Here is a 20,393-nt window from a genome sequence, read left to right as displayed (position 1 = left end):
AAAAATACAAAGGCAAGAAGGATTTCAAGAACTTCAAGGACTACAAGGAAAGAGGTAAGAAATCTATTTTATGGCTAAATATTCAGATAGTAGTGAAGATGATGAAATGGTATATATTGTTGTGAAAAATGATACTAATGATGAAGGATATAAAATGGCACTTATCTCTCATATTAGCAAAAATGATATATGGATTGTTGATAGTGACTGCTCACATCATATGATTGGTGATAAAATAAAGTTTAAACATATGAAACATTATGATGTTGGAAGTGTGAGATTTGGAAATGATGAACCATGCTGCATAATGGGAAAAGCTTGTGTCTCACTAACCAATGAACTTAGATGTGATAATGCTTATTGTGTTGAAGGACTAAAGCATAATCTATTGAGTGTAGCATAGTTGAATAACATTGGATTCAATGTAGAATTGATGAATGGGAAGCAAAAATTACTGGATGGAAAAGGAAATCTAGTTGGGTCTAGAAAAACAAAAAAAGGTTACCTATTCTAGCTAGATCTTAGTGAAATTTCATGTCTTAGTGATCAAGTAGAAGAAAGTTGGTTGTGGTAGAAAAGGTTATGTTATGTAAACTTTGATAATCTACTCAAGATAATCAATAAGAAAAGAGTAAGAGGTATTCCTAATCTAAGAAAACCTAATATGGACCTATGTAAAAAATTTCAAATTGTTAAGATGGGAAAGACAAGTTTCAAAAGTAAGTATTGTCATTCTGAAGAAGTTTTGGAGCTAGTTCATACAAACTAGAATAGAGAGTTATAGTGGAGATAAGTATTTTACTCTTTATGTTGATGATTATTATAGAGTGATGACTATAATGTATTTGAAAGAAAATTTTGAAGCATTTCAAGAATTTAAGTGGTATTTGGAAAGAGTATAGAAACAAACTAGAAAGAGGCTAAAGTCTTTGAGATCACATAGAGGTGGTGAGTTCATTTCCAATTAGTTCAATAAATTTTGCATCGAAATGGGAACTAAGAGACAAGTATCAACCCTTAGTACACCATAGAAAAATGGTATAGCTAAAAGAAGGAACAAATCAATCATGGATTGTGCAAGAACTTTAATGATAGAAAAGAATGTTGCAATCAAATACTAGAAGGAAGCAATTAGTACTGCAGTGTATACCTTGAACAAAGTACACTTGAAGAAAGACTCAAATCAAACTCCTTATGAACTATGGTATGGCTACAAACCTAATGTAACTTACTTAAAACTATTTGGTAGAAAATATTATATCTTCAAAGAATTTAGGAAAGGTAAATTTGTTGTCAAAGGCGATTAAGGCATATTCCTACAAAAATCCTACAAAAGAAAAGTATATAAATGTTAGAATTTATCAACTCATAAGATCATAGAAAGTGCACATGTAAGAATTTATGAGTTTCCAGAAAAGAGTGAAAAAGAAACAAACAAAGTACCTGAGGCTTATAGAAAGTTTGTCTACTATCAACATGGCACATTGCCAAATTAAATTGCAAGTTAGCATACTACACCTCTCGAGTCCCCAAAATCTCTAAAAGCTATTGAATTGCAACTCGAGTCATAGTTTGAATGATCCGAGTCACTATCAAAAGCTACCAAGATAATTTTAGAGAAAAATGAGTCTAATGGCCTTGAGTCACAAATAGTGGGACCCAGTCTTGATACAAAAGATCATGGTGAGGTTAGTGGGAAAAATTCCAAATCCAAAGTACCTATTTTAGCAAAATATTTTAGAAAGCACCATGCACTTGATGAAATCATTGGAGACAAGTCACATGGAACAATGATAAGAAAAAATTTGAAAGGTACATGTTTGTTTGCTGAATTTGAACCTAGATTAGTGAAAGATGCTTTGGATAATGAAAGTTGGATTACAACTATGAATGAAAAAATAGAATAGATATAGAGGAATAAGACTTGAACTCTTGTCCCTATACCTAAGGATAAAATCATAATTGGCACAAAGTAGGTTTTCAGAAATAAGTTGAATGAAGATAGAGAAGTTTCCAAAAACAAAACAAGGTTAGTATGCAAAGGTTATTCTCAAGAATAAGGTATTGATTACGGTAAAAAAATTCTCCTATTAATATAGTAGAAGGTGTTAAAACTTTATTTTCTTATGGTACACATAATGGATTTAAGGTTTATCAAATGGATGTAAAATTTGCATTTTTCAATAGAATTCTTGAAGAGGAAGTTTACATAGAACAACCTAAAGGTTTTGTGGATCCTAGAAAAAAGGATATGGTGTGTAAATTACACAAAGTGTTGTATGGTCGCAGGCAAGCTCCAAGAGCTTGGTATGAAAGGATTCATAACTACTTGATAAAGATTGGTTTCCAAAGAACAAATGATAACAATAGCTTGTATATCAAAGAAGGACCAGACAAGAAGATTGTATTAAATGAAATCTTTGTCAATGGGTATGTGCAAGATCAGGGTCAACCAAACTATGCTCTTAAGTGGCAATAAAAAATCAAAAAATTAGGGTTATGTCAACTTGATTTGCAATTTTCTACTTGTTATTAACTTTATATCAAAAAGTTGAGAGAAAAAAATCTCTAAAAAATTGAATCTGGTTTCTAAACTACTAGGACTTATCTCAAAAAAGAAACAATTGATTGGTCAAACTTTTGAATTTTAATGCAATATTACAAAAATTTTAGAAAAAAATAAGAAGTACATGTATGTCTAACCACCTTAATCAAAATCAAATATTAATATTTTTTAATAATATTCTAGATATAAGTAGTAGACTCATTCCTAAATGTGACTCATATTTTTGGGTATTTTTATTCTAAATAAATAATAATTAATTAATTTTTGGCTTTAGTATTTTTGGAATAAAAAGCTCTCGTGTCTGATCACCTTAATTAATTCAGAACTATGTAAAATTCAATTTTTATTTTTTCCTTTATAGTAGAGGAAACATAGAATGCGATGCATCTTTTAGATTTAAAAAATGTTGTACCATTTGAACGTTATAGTTATTTTTCAAGTAGTGTGTTAGTCAACACTTTATATGTAACTCCATTAGAAAATGTGTAATAATTACTTAATAAACTCATAATTTGACAAACCTCACATTTATGGAAAGATAAGAACATTATTAAGAAACCTTTTTCATTTCATCAAATTTTGGTGAAAAAAAGTCATCAGCTACATATTTGAAGTAAAAATCACATAAAAATAGGCTAAAAGCACATTTTAAGGATGTTCTTAAAGTTGACCATATAGGTTTGGTATCAAAAGATATAGTAGACTTTATAAAGATATTAATTGTTCTCATTTAGTATCAAGGTGGGTGGGAAAAAACTTAGAATAGATTTTGAAATGGTTTGAGATATTTTCGAACTATATATTTTTTAGATTGCCATTTTTTGGCACACCATGATCCTGCACATACTCGGATGACAATTTATTTATAGGAAATAATGATTTATGCAAGGAATTTTTAGAAGAGAAAAGTAAAGGATTTGAGATGTCCATGTTTGGAGAGATAAAATTCTTTTTTCGAATATTGATCGAGCAGAAGAAAGATGGTGTCTATATTACTCAATCCAAATATAGCAAGGAGATACTAAAGAAATTTGTAATGGAAGATTAAAGACCAGTTAGGACACCTATGTATACTAGACATAGTATTTCTAAAAATGATGATTCAGGAGGTAGGTCAATGATTGGAAAATGGCAATATCTAGTGCACACAAGGCTTGATATTGTATTAATAGTTGGTATGGTGGTAAGATTCTCAGTAAAACTTAAAGTAAATCATATGATGGAAATCAAGAGAATCATAAGGTATCTAAAGGATACCGAAGAATATGGATTATGGTACAAGAAATGATTAAATTTGGATTTGAAAGCCTTCATAGGTGCTGATTAGGCAAGAATTCTTGATAACAAGAAAAGCACCAGTGATGGAGTATTATTTCTTGGTAAAAGACTAATGTCTTAAAAAAAAAAAGAAGAAAAATTATATTTCTCTATCTAAAATAGAAGAAAAATATGCAGAAGTAGTAGTTTATTGTTCCAATATTATTTGGTTCAAGCAACTATTGGTAGATATGAAGATAGAATTCAAGGATCAATCTGATAATAGTAGTACAATTAATATATCAAAGAATCCTTTGATGTGTACCAGAACCAAGCATATTTCTATAAGATATCATTTTTAAAGAGAATTGGTACAAGATGAAGAGTTAAGATTGGAATATGTCAATACTAAATAACAAATTACAAATATATTCACTAAGCCATTACCTAAGGATACATTTTTGTGACTAAGAGGTAAGTTAGGGGTCATTCCCCTTTATGAAGCTCACTGAATGAAGTCTAGTGATGCATCAAATAGAGCATGTTGAAGATCAGTTAGTTGATGTAGTATTCAAAAGGGCACATTGCATATGAATCACTATATGAGGTACACTGATATTCTCTAAATATTATCTTTGGCATGAGATGTCAAAGAGGGAGAGTTTGTTTTTGTATCTTAGAAATTTTGTTTGAAGATATCAAAGAGGGAGGACTTGGTCTAATATCATAAATGGAAAGTTTTCTATCAGAAGAAGATGTTGAAGATAGAGTTTTGATGATAGATGGAGAAACTGAAGGCAGATGGAGTTCATACTGATACAGGGAGTTGTCATGGATGAGAATAAAAATGAAACTAAGGATGTTCCTTACTTTGTTCTTGCTCCAATACTTTTATTGTGTTATGACATGTTGTGTTTCCATCGATGCCAAAGAGGGAGATTGTTAAAAATAATTGGTTAATTGTGTATTGTCTTTGATGTTACACAAAATATCATTGTTAGTTAGTGTGTGTTTAGCTCAAGAATATTCTTAGATAGAGTTCATAGTGTTTTGTTTAGAGATTGCTCAAAATAGAACTTCATAGAATGAATCAGAATGGAAAATTATCTTCTTGGGATGAGTAGATATACTGACTAAAAGGTGTTAAAAAAATTATAAACACCTTTTAGGCTTCAAATGAATAGTCAAGTAAACATGCACTAGATGTGCTTTAAAGAGCTGAAAAGCTTCAAATAGTACTCAAATTGGGAAGTCAATTTTGAGTCCCAATAGTGGCTCTATTTGGGAATGCATGTCCCTTGTAGACATGTCAGTGATTTAGATCTTCAAAAGAAGTAGACCACACATTTGACAATAAAAACTTCTCTCGAACAACTAATTGAAAGTAAGGAAATCTACTCCTAAACTATACAAACAATGGATCCAGGCCACCGAACTTCAACAAAACTTTTACCTCTATCATTGATCTAATTTTAATCTAAATTTTCATGAGGTAAGTTGGAAATAATTCTTTTATTAGTTTCACCAATCAGATTAGCATCTTGAAATAACTCACTTGTTGAAATAGAATATACACCTTCACTTTTATAATGCATATAAAACTATAATCACTTTCAACAACTTGCTCATTATGAAAGTACTGATGAACATGCTCAAAAATATTAGACTTAAACTAAAAATCCTTTTAGTTGGTGAAATATTCATGCTATCAATCTTGAATATGAAAGCTTCATATTCAACTTGGGGAAAAAGGTCGCACATACCTTTAAATTGTCTATCCTTATGCACAACCGGATGGTACTTGAATGAGCAATGAGATTTATACTCACAAATATCATCCATGTCAAAATATGAGACTAATATGGAGTCCTAAAAAGGTTCTTTGAAATTAGCAAATGGATTATTGTCACATTTGAGTATTCACCATAGAACTCACTGCATGGTGCATGTTGATTTTTAGTAACAACTTCGTCAAGCACCTTGTTATCAACATCATGAGATGCAACCTCATCATCATAATCACTATGACACCTATAAGAAGAAAAATCGAGCCTCTTATAGTAGTAGGATAGTGTATCACAATCAAACTCATCTTCAACTAAATCTAAACATTCGATGTGATTTTCAAGAAGTGGGTTGATAACTCCATGAAAATTACTCTTCACCATACAAAAAAATAGTGAAAACCTTGAAACCATTTCTAACATCACTTTCATGAACCCTTTAGCATATGAAGACGAGAAATCAAAATCATCACATGAAGACATACCATTCACTCCATCAACAAAGCATGTAGAATATAAATCAATATTACTTTCGTTGACTTCATTAAGATGATTCAAATTTCTTATATGTTGCTAATTAACATTGCATGTAACCTTATGAAATTCATCTGCACAACTAATCAATTCATCCTTATAAATGATCTCCTTATCCTCATATTGTGTAGACAACTCTTCTTTAAAACATTAAACCTTGAGATGATTTCTATAATTCTAAGGTGGAATTTTAGTTCTAGATTTAGAAAAAGAATTCATAGCTTTAATTGCATAAGAGTACTTTCTTCCATCATTGGTTTCTTCTTCCCAATTTGCATCAAACTCAAATGAAGATGAACATGTGTTATCAGTATCCTCCTCCTGACTTGATTAACCACTCTCATCATTGTCTTCACATGATGTTTCTTCATAACATATCAGATCAACAACTTTGCGTTAATCACTTGGAACATAAATTTTACCTTTTTCATCCTCATACTAAGATGAACACCTTTCAAATTCATGATTAGCAATGCTCTCAACATAATGCAATCCATCAATATGAGAAGTGAGTGAAATTTCTTCATGTACACATAAATAATCAAGTGAATTAATTTTGTCATCTCTTGCTATGATACTAAAAACATGTGTAGTATGCTAGTCTAAAATTGAATACTCTTCATGACATTTATTTCTTCTTTGAATGTCATCTTCCCAGAAAATAATTCTAGAGAAATGACTCTTAGTTACTCCATACTTTGTATTATTTTCAACCTCTATTGATTCCATGAATGCTTGATACAATGTCTCAAGCTCTTTATCTCCTAATAAATAACTCATATTTTTATCAACTACATCAAGATAAACCATGAGATACATTTGATCATCTAGCCTGCAAATTTTAGGAATCTCATTTAAAACTCTTGTAAATTTGATAATAAATTTAGGAACTAATTCATCATTACCGATTTGGATTTTCAAGAAGTTATCAAAAGAATGAAAGATTCTCATTCTTTCCCTAAATTATTTCATGAAGGTTGAATGTAGTTCATCCCAAGATGAACTAAAACATGCTGACAAAAAGGAAAACCAATCTCTAGCATCACCTTCTAAAGTTTGAATAAAAAACTTCATATGCATTTCTTCATGAACTATCCGAAAATAACCAATCAAATAACTAAATTTCTAAACATGATGTCTGGCTTAATTTTCATGGTTCCCACCAAACATAGGAAAATGCTTTCTAAATCATATGGAATAGTTTTTGGGAAACCATGAATGCCATAGAAAACTAATGGCATGTATCTCTTGGCAAAAATAGATCTACATTTTTTTATTCATAGGCTACATACTAAGTGAAGGGAAATTTTCCATTTCTAATAAACTTACAGCTCATTCACCAAATTCACTTTCACAATTTATTATTTGTAGCAAATCTAAAAATTATTCTACCAATTTAAACTCCAAACATACTTCAAAGTATAAAAATATTTTCAAAATTTATGATTTGCAAATTATGTTGAGATGTATCAAATCACACTCCTATTTAGTTTTGAAAATACCACTTGACAATGAATCTTTTGTAGAACTTACTTTCATGGAGAGGAAAATTCATGAGAGTGGAAAATACCTTTAGTGTTGATACTTGTAAACTACTTCAATGTTGTAAATAACTATAAATTCACATCTCATATGGATTTAGTAACTTTTGCACTATATCTAACATAATTCTTTCACCCATTGTCAAGAACTTGAGATTACTTTCTCAGATCTGCATTCCAACTATTATATCCTTCACAATACCTTCAACTTCACCATGCACTAGTACACAGATATAAGTTTGAGTCACCACTCACTTAGTGAGAAAATATTTGCCTAATTTGCAAAACATAACAAATTGTTCCAAAATTCACAACAAGTATTTGAAAAACTTTATACAACAACTTTCAAATTTCACACTCTTGACAAAGTGAAAGAACTTAACATTAACTCTAAATTCTCATAGAAACTTTGCAAATCTTTTAAATGACCTTAATGTAACAATTATTGCAATTCTTTCAAAACTATTGTTGTCAGGAATAAGGCATAAATGGGAGACATAATTCTTTAGCAAAGAAATGAAAAGCACCTCACAACCCTGCTATTGTAGCAAATTCTTCCTACAATATTGAATCTTTTTCAAATTCTTAAGGTTTTTCTATCATACAAATTCTGAAAATGGTATTTATACCAGTGATTCCTATATTTAAAAAATGAATTTCCTCATAGATCCCTAGAAAAGTGGCAATTTTGTTGGTGTTTTGAAACATCATGATTTCAAATTACCTCGATGAAAACATGATACATCTAGGGGAAGCTACCTTCCATCTTCAACATGCCCTTTCAGACACTTGGCCAACTATAAGGCTAGACCCTTATTCTACTTCAGGCTCTACAAAACCTAGGTCGGTGCACCTTATATTTACTTATATGGTACCATTGCTAAAACATACAATTGAATCTAACAAAGAGGATAAAACCTTTAATCTTCTAACACTTATAGAAAGATCCCAGACATCAAATAGCTAATGACATGACCTAAGAAATTGATAAGCTAAGTAAGGGTATCACATTTCAACTCTAAAATAGAAAAGGAAATTGTTGATTGATTAAAATTCATTTCAGCAAAACCCCAAATATACATCAAGAAGAACAAGTTGATCTTGTAGCTGATCAGTGCCTTATCTATTGGGCAATTCCACAAATTACACACATACATCTATGATACCATTAACATATTCCATACATCAAGATATTAGATCTATCTTATCACTTTGTGAATCAGACATCAGTGTTCATAAAGACCTTATTCCCATGAAGTATCCTTCTATAATTACAATTAACCCTATCAAATATATCAAGCATTTACTTGGCCCTTTGTTTTGACATCAAAATATATTAGACAAACAAACTTAAGGGGATGCAAATGGGTCTCATCTCTTTGTCCCTAAACAATATCATGTTACAGATTACTAAGATAGGAGATGAGAATTAGAATAAAACAAAGAATATTCTTGCTCTTCTTATTCATTTCTTTGAAACTATACATTCAATATGCATGTAAACAACTCATGAAACTACTAAATTGATCAGAACTATCTATATTATCTTAAATAATCCTATTCCTACAAGACAAATATGCTAAAAAATGTGATATGACAGTGATGAAAATACATAAAAAATGACTCCCTTGGTATCACAATGAAAACTACCAACCCTTGAGAAAGAAGAAAGAAGAGACTAAATAGAAAGGAAGAAGCCCTAGATTAGATCAAATGCTTCCATTTGTCCATGGAAAACCTCCATCTGTAGATATTGAAAATATCTCTACTCTCTCTCTCTCTATAACTACACATCAAATATTTTCATTGTTGGTTCATAATGCCTTGAAAATATCTTTAGAATGATGGAAATGTATAACTAATTTTAATGCCAAATCTGAGATAAAATCAAGGGCCAAAACACTTGTCAAATGACCTATAGAGGCAAGATAAAGATTTTAGAATCATTTTTCCTAAATTATGGCTTCAACAAACTTTCATATCTACCTTCCAACTAATTTTGATGCTCAATGATGAATTCTTCCCATTGTATTGAGAATGACCTGGAAAACACAAATCTTATTATAGACTATACCACTGAATTCTTTTGCAAATTTAGACTATAGATTTGGATAGCTCATCTTCTCCTGGTTCCAATGGTATACTACACTACATAATTTTGTCAAAAAATTCCTCTCTGGCATGCATTTGAAAATCAATCCCCTATTGCAAGTTCAGAGCATTAAAATGAAAAATTTAAAAATCTCTATAGTTAAAACTATAGAAAACTTAAAATTCTTTTAAATTTTTCAAATGAGACTTTGCGTGTTCAAATTTTACGAAAAAATAATGAAAATTTTAATTTTTTCATTTTCATGTTTTTTTTCCCCTATTTCTTAATTCGAACCAACCCCTGGTTGATCACCACATGTTAGCTTCTAATTGGTCGGCTCTACCATATGTCATCTTTAAGCAGCTTCACAACCTTAACCTAGGATTACATCTTAACCTAAATGATTAGGCACCTCACTTTTTCTATAGTTATCTTTACCAAAATCGTGAAATGCTCATTTTTGCATGGTCAAGACTTCCTATGAAACTTGGCATTTATCATTAGCTAATGTGCATGGTCATCTCTTAACTGTTTCATTCAAAATTCAAAGATCTTTGTGTCTAGCTATCATCCAAGTATGAGTGGGCCCCTCACACAATGTTGTAGCTTCAAAATTCATGTTTCTTGTAGACATTCTAATACGTGAGTGCTCTTCTATTTAAATAACTTAAGGTTTCTTTATCCAACCAATATGGGATTAAAATTTTGAAGGCACTCCTCTTTCCTCTACATCTTCATACTATTAATCACTTTTCTATAGAGACCTTGTATTTGCTTCTCTTCATAATTCTGCCCTTGACTAGACTCTTTGACTACTAGCATTTATTCTATGTTGATTGCTCCTCAATGTCATGGGACGCCTTTTCTACAGACTCTTGACTTGCATGGAGCTTTGCCTTCTTTCTTATATTGTCACCATTCACGTCTATCATTGATTTTCTCCTATTATTTCCTCCAATCATAATGATTGTTCTTCATATGTATGCATTGGAGGGGATGCTAAAAAGGATAAAGAAAATGTTGATCGACTTTTCCTTAACAATTTCTAAACCTATCACTAAATTTGCATGCTGATGCCTCCTTAGCCATGAAAGCTTCTCTCTTGTCATCGCCCTTGCCATAAGATGTGAGTGCTCCTATCCACAATGTTAGCTACTCTTTCTCCCCTTTCTACCCCATTTTTTCATCCATGACGTATCCTATGCCTCATCTCATATACACATTGGAGAACATAAGGAAAGAGGTATTCAATTCAATATATGTAGTTTTATCAGTTACTTCACTATATACAAGTCACTTCATCCATACTTCAAATTGAAATGATGATGTGCTCTTTAGAGAAAAACAATATCATTAGTACTTGATCAAGGAAATTTAAAAACCTATGCCATATTAGGATTGTGACACTTCAACAAAGAAGCTCATTTTAATCACATTTAACCATATCAAAAACCTCATCATGCCTTACAAATATAATGGAATTGGCTAAGCCCCAAAATGGGTCATGCTAAAAAAAAGTTCAAACTTAAATACCTGATCATCCAAGCTAGCCTACTAAATCCACCATCTTGATTAAAACCCAACTTGACCACTGAATGATCATTTAAAACTTACATTACCATTTATTTGTAAATTGGTAGTTTCCTATCAAGGGGTCCTCTAGCTAGCTTTAAAAATTGACAAAAACACATAACCAAGCTCTAAAAGTAGGCACACTAATTTTCTGTTCCACATTCTTGCATCTTGTCAAATATTGTCTCATGAGGAAGTCTTAGTCAAAAGATATTGATTGTCAAAGTTCCCTTCTCAGAAATGCCTTCAGATTTGGCTTCAGATCAAGTCAAACTAACACTTGGGGAAATGAAAATTATATAGTTTGTTCACTATCATGAGGAGAGTATAAATCTAGGATTTGGGCTTATGATGAATAAATACGCATATTTGGAAAATGGTCAAATTGGGCTACTTAGATTTAAGGACTAGAAACAATGGCATAAAAGTAGTTTTTGCAAACATAATGGACAGGGGAAAGTGTGTAGACAGATTCATGAAGACTTACAAATTGGAACACTTAAAGAATTTTTAGAGTGGAATACAATGCTACAATCCATTCAATCATACTTGTGATGGATTTAGAATTATGAAATCCCAAACAAGGGTATAGACCAATCTGCACCTTTTGACACCAACAAAACTTTACAAATTTCATTTGGAATCAGGTTTGAAAACTGATCAAATAGACTCATCATAAGCTCAAATTTGAAATATAGCATTTCTCTAACCTCTAGAATGCAATACAAAAAGGAATTTTCTCATTTTGGTAAATTGGACCAAAGTTATGATTGATCAAATAGGGCCTCCCAGTGTTTTGAACAATTTACATCATCATGACAACGCTAAACAACTAACTTTGAGGGATTCAAAATGTAGTTAAAACATATTAAAATGACTCAAAATCTAAATGCAAGGTGTTAGAAATATTAAATGCATTTTATGTCTTAAATTGATAGGTAGGTACACATGTATTAGATGCACTTTAAATGGATCAAAAGCTTGCAATGGTACTCAAATCGAGAAGGCAATTTTGTGTCCCAACTATGGCTCTATCTAGGCATGCATGTCCCTTGTGGGCATGGAAAGGATTCAAATCTTTAAAAGAATTAGACCACAAACTTGACAGCAAACACTTCTCTCAAATAGTTTATTGAAAGCAAGGAAATCTATTCATAAATTGTACAAACAATGGCCCTAGGCCACCAAACTTCAACAAAACTTTTACCTATGTCACAAGTCTGATTTTCATCTGAATTTTCATGAGGTAAGTTATAAATAATTAACCCTCATTACATTCAAATAAAACTCATGGAAATTAAATATCATAATTAAATTAAATTTGACATTAACTAACAATTAAATTTTAATTCATCACATCTATTAACATTATATAATCTAAAAATAAAAAATCTAAATAAATTCACTCTCTTTTTCAAAACACACATTTGAATAGAAACCAATCCTTATCTATAAATATTAAAATGTACTCTCAATCTATGTAGTATAAAAAGTCTAAAGACAAATCAACTATAAAGGATAGATTCCTAATGCAACCTATTAAATACTTCCAATCATAATGTTGGAGACTATATGGGGATTTGTGCTACCTAGGAAAGAGTAGTGATAGGCAACAAAGATGGTAAGATTGCTTTTGAATCAAACCTTTGAGACAATAATTCCTCCTAAAGTAGGTGTTGGATATATTTAGGCAAAGTTAGCGGGAGAAAGGGTGGAAATTACCTCCCTTTTACATCTAAACACTCAAATAAAATGTCTTCTTTCCACCTGATTAAATAGATTCCCTATAGCATTATAGTACATCCAATTGTTAGAATAAGACTTTGCATCCTCATCTTTCAAGATCAATGGGAAAATGAAAAGATGAATTGATTCCAATTGTCACATAGAAGATGGGATCAATAGTGGGTAAGAAAAAGATGAAGTGACACAAAGAATATCTTGACAGGTTTTCCACTAAGGTATAATTGGAATACAAATATGGGAATAGGAATCATTATTCTAGAATTGAAAATAGGGATACATATTCCTATTTTCTATTTGTTTTAACTAGAATTTGATAGAGAATCATGGATCCAAAAATTCATGTATTCTAAACTTTAAAAAATTGGAATAGGAATACATATTCCAATTCCACCTATTTTGTTGGAATTGTGAATGCCCATTTTTGGGTGAAAATTAGAATATGTATTCCTATTATATTCTTATTCCCAATTTAGATGTGGTGTACTCTATTGCGGTTTCACAATGCACACCCCATTCTGCCTTGAAATGGGGACCCATAGTATATTTTTTAGCTTTTTAGATCCCTTGTCTAGGGTTTGAGTTTTTTTAAAGGTTATGCTTAGTGTTTTTACCTATTCTCGATCTCTACCTGAGAACCCATTTTTCCAAAAACTATGTTTCTAAGGAGGAAAATTCAATTTTTTATGTTTAGGGGTGCACTAGCATAATTAGCCCACCTCTAAAGGTGTGCTATTGCACTACTTGCATGTGAGAAGAACACATGTCTCTTGGAAGTGTCCAACTATGCACATACATAGGTGTGCACCTCCAAGAGGCGTGCTCAATCATAGGCCTATAAAGCCTAAGACCCTACCCCCTTTCCTCACTTCTCATTATTCCTCCTATAAAAACTTGTTGCACACCTCCACACCCCATAAGGTGCGCCAAATACACCAAATCTTCATCATGTGCACACATCAACATACAAACATGTTAAATTGACTAAGAAAATGGTGTGCATCTTGCAATAAAATGCTTAACTAAAACCTAAGCTAACAAGCCTTCACCCAAGATAAAGGTCCATAGGTGTGCACCTATCCAAGTTGTGCACATGTGCACCTTTACTAAGGCAAAACATTCCCCTAGGTATAGTAAGGGTGTGGACATAGCACACCCCATGAGGTGCGCTAGGTGTGCATCCTTAGTGTTGAGAGGTTTATGTATGGGAAGGCACACCAAGTGCATCTTTGAGGTGTGCAAGGTGCGTCATTCCATTTTTTTGTCCTTTAGAGGTGTGATAGGTTTTTTATGTGTTTTACTAGGGTTTTACATTCTAAGTCATTTTTTGTCATAATTAGGGTTAGTTTTAGTTTATTTTTTCTGCCTTTCAAACTAATGGATGTTTTCTTTAGGAAGATTAAATGTCTTCCTCCTCATCTTCCCTCACTGCAAAGATGGCTTTGAAACTAGTGGTCATCAAATTCCAAGGTGTTCCATTTAGGTCACCCTTCTAGGATGAACATTCAGAGGTCTAAGATACTGAACTAGGCCATATTGACTAGAACACATTCCTAGTGCTATGTAACAAACCAACCAAGAGGTCTCCAATGGTATCTACATTTATCAGATCAGAGCTAGTTAAGACAAACTCACACCCAATTTCAATACAGTTGTAGACACCCAAAAACTAGCAAAGACCTAAATCACGCAATTCTAATCAATCAATGCAAATTAAGGAGAAAAACAAAAGAAACACAATACACTTTCAAATAAAAAATCACATCAAGTCATTAATTATCTACCAAATTAACAAGACCTAACTCAACTTTAAAAGAGGATAAAAACAATTCAAATTCATCAAACGAAATTCAAAAAGGGAGGAGGAAAAAGACAAAGTGTTGAAAATAAATAAGACATTTATTAAAACAATAAAGTCATTTATCCTCATAAAAATATAAAATCTCCCTTTTTGATTTAAAAGAATTAGAAACGTCCTCATTTATCCTCAAAACCAAGTTTGTTGGACTCTTCCTCCTAGTCTCTTATGAGATATTTTCAGTTTCACTTTCACCCATCAATCAAAGGTGAAAAACTTGATTCTTACCCCAACCCCTTCCGAAATCCTATAAATAGGAGGGAAATCCAAGTGCCAAAGGACCCAAGTTTTAGGCATCTGTACTAAAGGCACATTCTAATTAATCATTTTAGCACTATCATTCTAGCAAGTTCATAGTATTTTGGCACTATTTTTATGTTATTTAGCATCATTTATTACTTTTTTAGCTCATTGCATGTCCATTTTGATATCATTCTAAGAGTTATGCTCTACATATAATCTACATTTTAGTCATAGATCTTGCATGTATTCTTATAGGTTTGCATTTTAAGCATACTCCCATTCTAGAACTATCACTGAGATGCTTGTTTGAGAGCTTTCTTAGTAGTTGTAGTTAGGGAAACATGAGATGCTCATAAAGTTTACATTCTAATGATGATATCTTGGGTTTAATCTAGTTTGTTGTTAGTCTATCTGCATTCTACATTAAAGTTTCATGAAATATGATTACACTGTGTACAAATTTGGCACCCGCTATGGGGATTGAACTCAAAACCTCTCTATTTTCAAATCATTTAGTCTAATCTTTCATTTTTAGTATAGATCTGTGTTTCTTGCTATTTTCTTGTGTAGATCTAATTTATTATAGGTTCTACAGAATTTGGGAGGCCTCATATCAATGAGAATAAAATCCCAAAGTCCTCCCTGAACACACAAGGGCTAGATCTAAACCTTCTTATTCTTTTCAGCTCTATTCTAATGCTTTCAAGAGATATTCCATTCTCCTAAACTCTATTTTAATGTATTTAATATTTCTGAAGCACATGTAAATAGTTCTATAATGCATTTACATCTTTCTACATCAGTTTTGAAGAGTTCTGTGATGCATATGATCATTTTTGAAATGCATATAAAGTGTTTTTACAGTGCAAGGTATGTGTAGGATCATGGTCAACCAAACTATGCTCTTAAGTGGCAATAAAAAATTAGAAGATTAGGGTTATGTCAACTTGACATACAATTTTCTACTTGTTATTTACTTTACATCAAAAAGTTGAGAGAAAAGAATCTCTAACAAATTGAATTTAGTTTTTGAACTACTAGGACTTATCTTAAAAAAATAAAAATTGATTGATCAAAATTTTGCGTTTTAATGCAGTATTACAAAAAATTTAGAACAAAAATAAGAGGTAGACATATGTCTGATCACCTTAATCAAAATCAATCAATGATATCTTTTAATAATATTCTAGATATAAGTAGTAGGCTCATGCCTGGATGTGACACATATTTTTGGGTATTTTTATTCTAAATAAATAATAATTAATTAATTTTTGACTTTAGTATTTTTAGAATAAAAGAACTCTTGTGTCTGACCACCTTAACTAATTCAAAACTTTGCAAAATTCAATGTTTCATTTATTTTCCTTAGAGTAGAAGAAACATACACTGTGATGCATCTTTTGGATTTAAAAATTGTTGTACCATTTGAAAGTTATAGTTATTTTTCAAGTAGTGTGTTAGTTAGCACTTTATACATAACTCCATTAGAAAATAAGTAATAATTACTTACTAAACTCATAATTTGACAAATGTTACATTTATGGAAAGATAAAAATATTCTTAAGAAACCCTTTTCATTTCATCAAATTTTGGTGAAAAAAAAAGTTGTTAGCTACATGTTTGAAGTAAAAATCACATAAAAATATGCCAAAAGCACATTTTTAGGATGTTTTTAAAGTTGACCATATAGGTTTGGTATTAAAATATAGTAGACCTTATTAAGATATTAATTATTTTCATTTAGTATCAGGATGGGTGGGAGAAAAGTTGGAATAGATTTTGAAATGGTTTGAGATACTTCAGAATTACAAATTTTTCAGATTGCCACTTTTTGGCACACCTTGATCCCACACATACCTTACTATAGCACTTTGCTAGATTAAATAGTGCATACAAAGCTTTCTATAATGTATATGAGTATTCATGTACTGCATTTGGTAAAAATTACATTTTCTTGATTCTAACTTTCAGATCCAAATATTGTTTGCTTACAAGTCCCTTTCAAGTTAAAGAAAAGCATTCAAATTGTAGAGTGTGCATGACAGGAATGAAGACCCTCATAAATGCACCTAGCCTTTACTAGCTCTAAATCAGGTAAGTAGACCTCAACTCTTCCTAATTCAAAGTGTGACAATTTTAACTTCCAAATGTAGCTTAATAGAAATGTTTGATCTCATTGATGTAAAATAGAAGTAAGCCTATGCTCTCAACTCCTTCAAGTTAATCAAAATTCCCAACCTTTTGTAAGGATTGGTTACAATTTAATAGGGAAAGAATCCACACATAGCCTAACTAGGAGCCCCTCTGTCTTCAGTAGTATAAGGGATTGTGATAAAAACTGTGTCCATTGTGTTTGGCAAGTCAAGACAGTATGGATATGCTCTCATTCTCCTTGAGTGATCAAACTCCCAAACTTGTTTGTGATTTCCAATTTCCTACTCTCCACTAGGTAGGATTATCTAGTCATAGAAAGACTAACTCTCAAGTTGCCTTAGTAGGGCTGGTGGGACTTATTGCCTCCAAATCTTGCATTCCTAATCAAATGCAAGCCACCCATGTTCAGAACATAGCCTTCCTCTAGTAGTCCCATAAGGGATTGTGTCAAACCTCTCTAGCATTGGTGAGAGGCTCTCCATCACAATAGAGGTAAATCCAAACATAGTTGGTTAGACACTAAAATCCACTAGTCATCAGCTTTACACAACCTTGTTAGGAAGCTCTTTCCTTTTATTTTCTAGGCATGTGCAATTTTATGTTTTACTTTGGTTTCTACTACTATTTTGCTTAGATGTCTTTTAAAAATTAATAAGAAACACCAGTGTGGATCACTACCTTTATAGAAATATGAACTTCAAACTATTATCAAGAACCATGTCCAAAATGAGAACATTATTGAACAACCCTTAAAGTAGCCCATATACTACATAAAAAAGTGCTTCTAAACATTCCTATAATGCTTTTGATCTTTGTTATAGCGCATATGCCAATAGAACAATACAATTGAAATTGTGAACAACACATTTTCCCAGTGAAACAATCCTTATGAATCATTAAACAATGGATATAACATTTAAAATAACACATCTGAGCATTTAAAAAGCACATATGATTAGTTAAACAATGCATTTGACAAATTCTATGATGCATTTAAGGAAAGACGTAAACTAGAGGCCATCTACATGCATGATAATTGCAAACAAATGAGAAATCTGGATACCCCTTTTCCTCGCTAGTATTTTACAAGTCTAAGAAATCCAAAAGTTGACCAATTTTTTTTTGTTTTGAAACAAGCAAGGATACAAATTTCATTATCAACCCCATATTTATCATTGCCTCATTTTGCACATTAAACCAGAGATGTTGGGAGACACACATCCATCATTTAATTGACTTCGCGAAAGTAAAACTCATCCTATCATCATTGGCAAACACCTTGTCGAAAAAGCTTGTAACTAATGATGAATCATAGCCAACAAAAAACAGAAAATTTTGAAAATTCCTAGAAACTAAAGGAATCCAATTCACATTTCTTTCCATCACATAAAACTAGCATAGCTACAAAACTAAAATGATCACCTATACAAGTGAGTGCTAGAATAGCTACCAGAACCATCAAATGCACAAAACCTCTAAATCTCCTTGAACCTATTACAATAATAGATTGCTCATAGAACGTAGTTATTCACAAGTCACCCTTGTTCAATTGAGACTTAGAATTTGTAGCCACAATGTGTTCATCTAACATATGGAATGACAAGAGTATTTAAACTAAAATTAAAGATTTTCAACAAAATCCTAAACTTGTCAATATGATGGACAAGATACTCAAGAAACATAAGGAATGTTATATACTAGCATTACCACAACAAGGTGCGAAGTTTCAATTTGATTTTGATGTGACCAACTTGAAACAAGACAATGAAGAGTCACCTCTAGATGTTGTCACACAAAAAATACAAGACTTACAAATGGAAATGGAAAGAATGAAGAGAGGAAAAAACACAACTTGAAGAATTCAACCTCAAAAAGGTGTGTTCTCTCCCTTTTGATAAGAACATTACCTTCATGCCTTTTCCACAAAATGTACAAATACGAAAATATGATAAATATTTTGGCACATTAGATCCGCAAGATCACCTTAGACAATTATATACCCTAATTATGGAATTTTTCCATGACATGATGTACCTGATGTGTCCGTTTCCTAGGAGCCTCAAAGGGAAAGCCATGGAGTGGTTCTCCAAGCTACCCTCCAATATAAAAACCTTTGACCAATTATTTTTGGTGTTCATCTCTAAATATTGCTACAATATCAAAAGGAAAGTCACAATGATTGACTTATGCAATACAAAACAACTTCCTAGTGAGTCATTCAAAACCTTCCCACAACGGTGGAGACATACATTCTCCAAGCACCATAGAGACATACTAGAAAAAGAGAAGATTGAAATCTTCATTAATAGTCTCTCCAAACTGATGAATTATTGGATCCAACTCCAAGGGCCAAAAGATTTTAAAACTACCTTCGAAAATGCTACTAAGGTAGAAGAGACTTTACTAAATAATGACATCATCAAACTATCAAAGGATGGTAAGGTCTTTTCAAACAACTCCATGTAGACTCATAATTCCTCTGATTGGCCCATCGATAAACAAAAGTCATGGTGGAGAAACAACAACAAGAACATCATTAATGATGGGATGGTTGAAGCCAACCATGTTAAACCTCAAACCCAATCCCATCTAAACCAATCATATCCCATTGTCAAAAACACCAACCCAAATGCACCTCGGCAAGACAATGCCTATCCATTCTATCGACGTAACATGGAAACTCCCTCAACATCCAACCGACATGTTGCTTACAATCAAGCTCCTCCTTCACTCAGATATCAATCTTCTAATATACCCAAGGAGTATACTCCTATCAGGTGTCTTATGAGAATGCTTTGCAAACCGTCTTGGGTAATAAACTCATAGTACTTTGTGAGGCCAAACCATATGAACCCCAAGTCAAGTCAAAGTGGTGGAATGACAAGTACATTTGTTCCTACCATTGAAATAGGGGACATTTAACAAATAATTTTTTTTCCCTTAAGGGGCCAATACAAAAATTAATCAATGATGGGACCATCAAAGTAAACAACCTTAGCAATAATGAAGAGCATACAACCTTCAAGAACTCCCTCATGAGTCATGAAAA

This window comes from Cupressus sempervirens, chromosome 3 (assembly GCF_028749045.1).
Source record: "Cupressus sempervirens isolate cs-2001-9-10 chromosome 3, ASM2874904v1, whole genome shotgun sequence".
Lineage (NCBI taxonomy): Eukaryota > Viridiplantae > Streptophyta > Pinopsida > Cupressales > Cupressaceae > Cupressus > Cupressus sempervirens.
Note: the sequence above shows the minus strand (reverse complement) of the source record.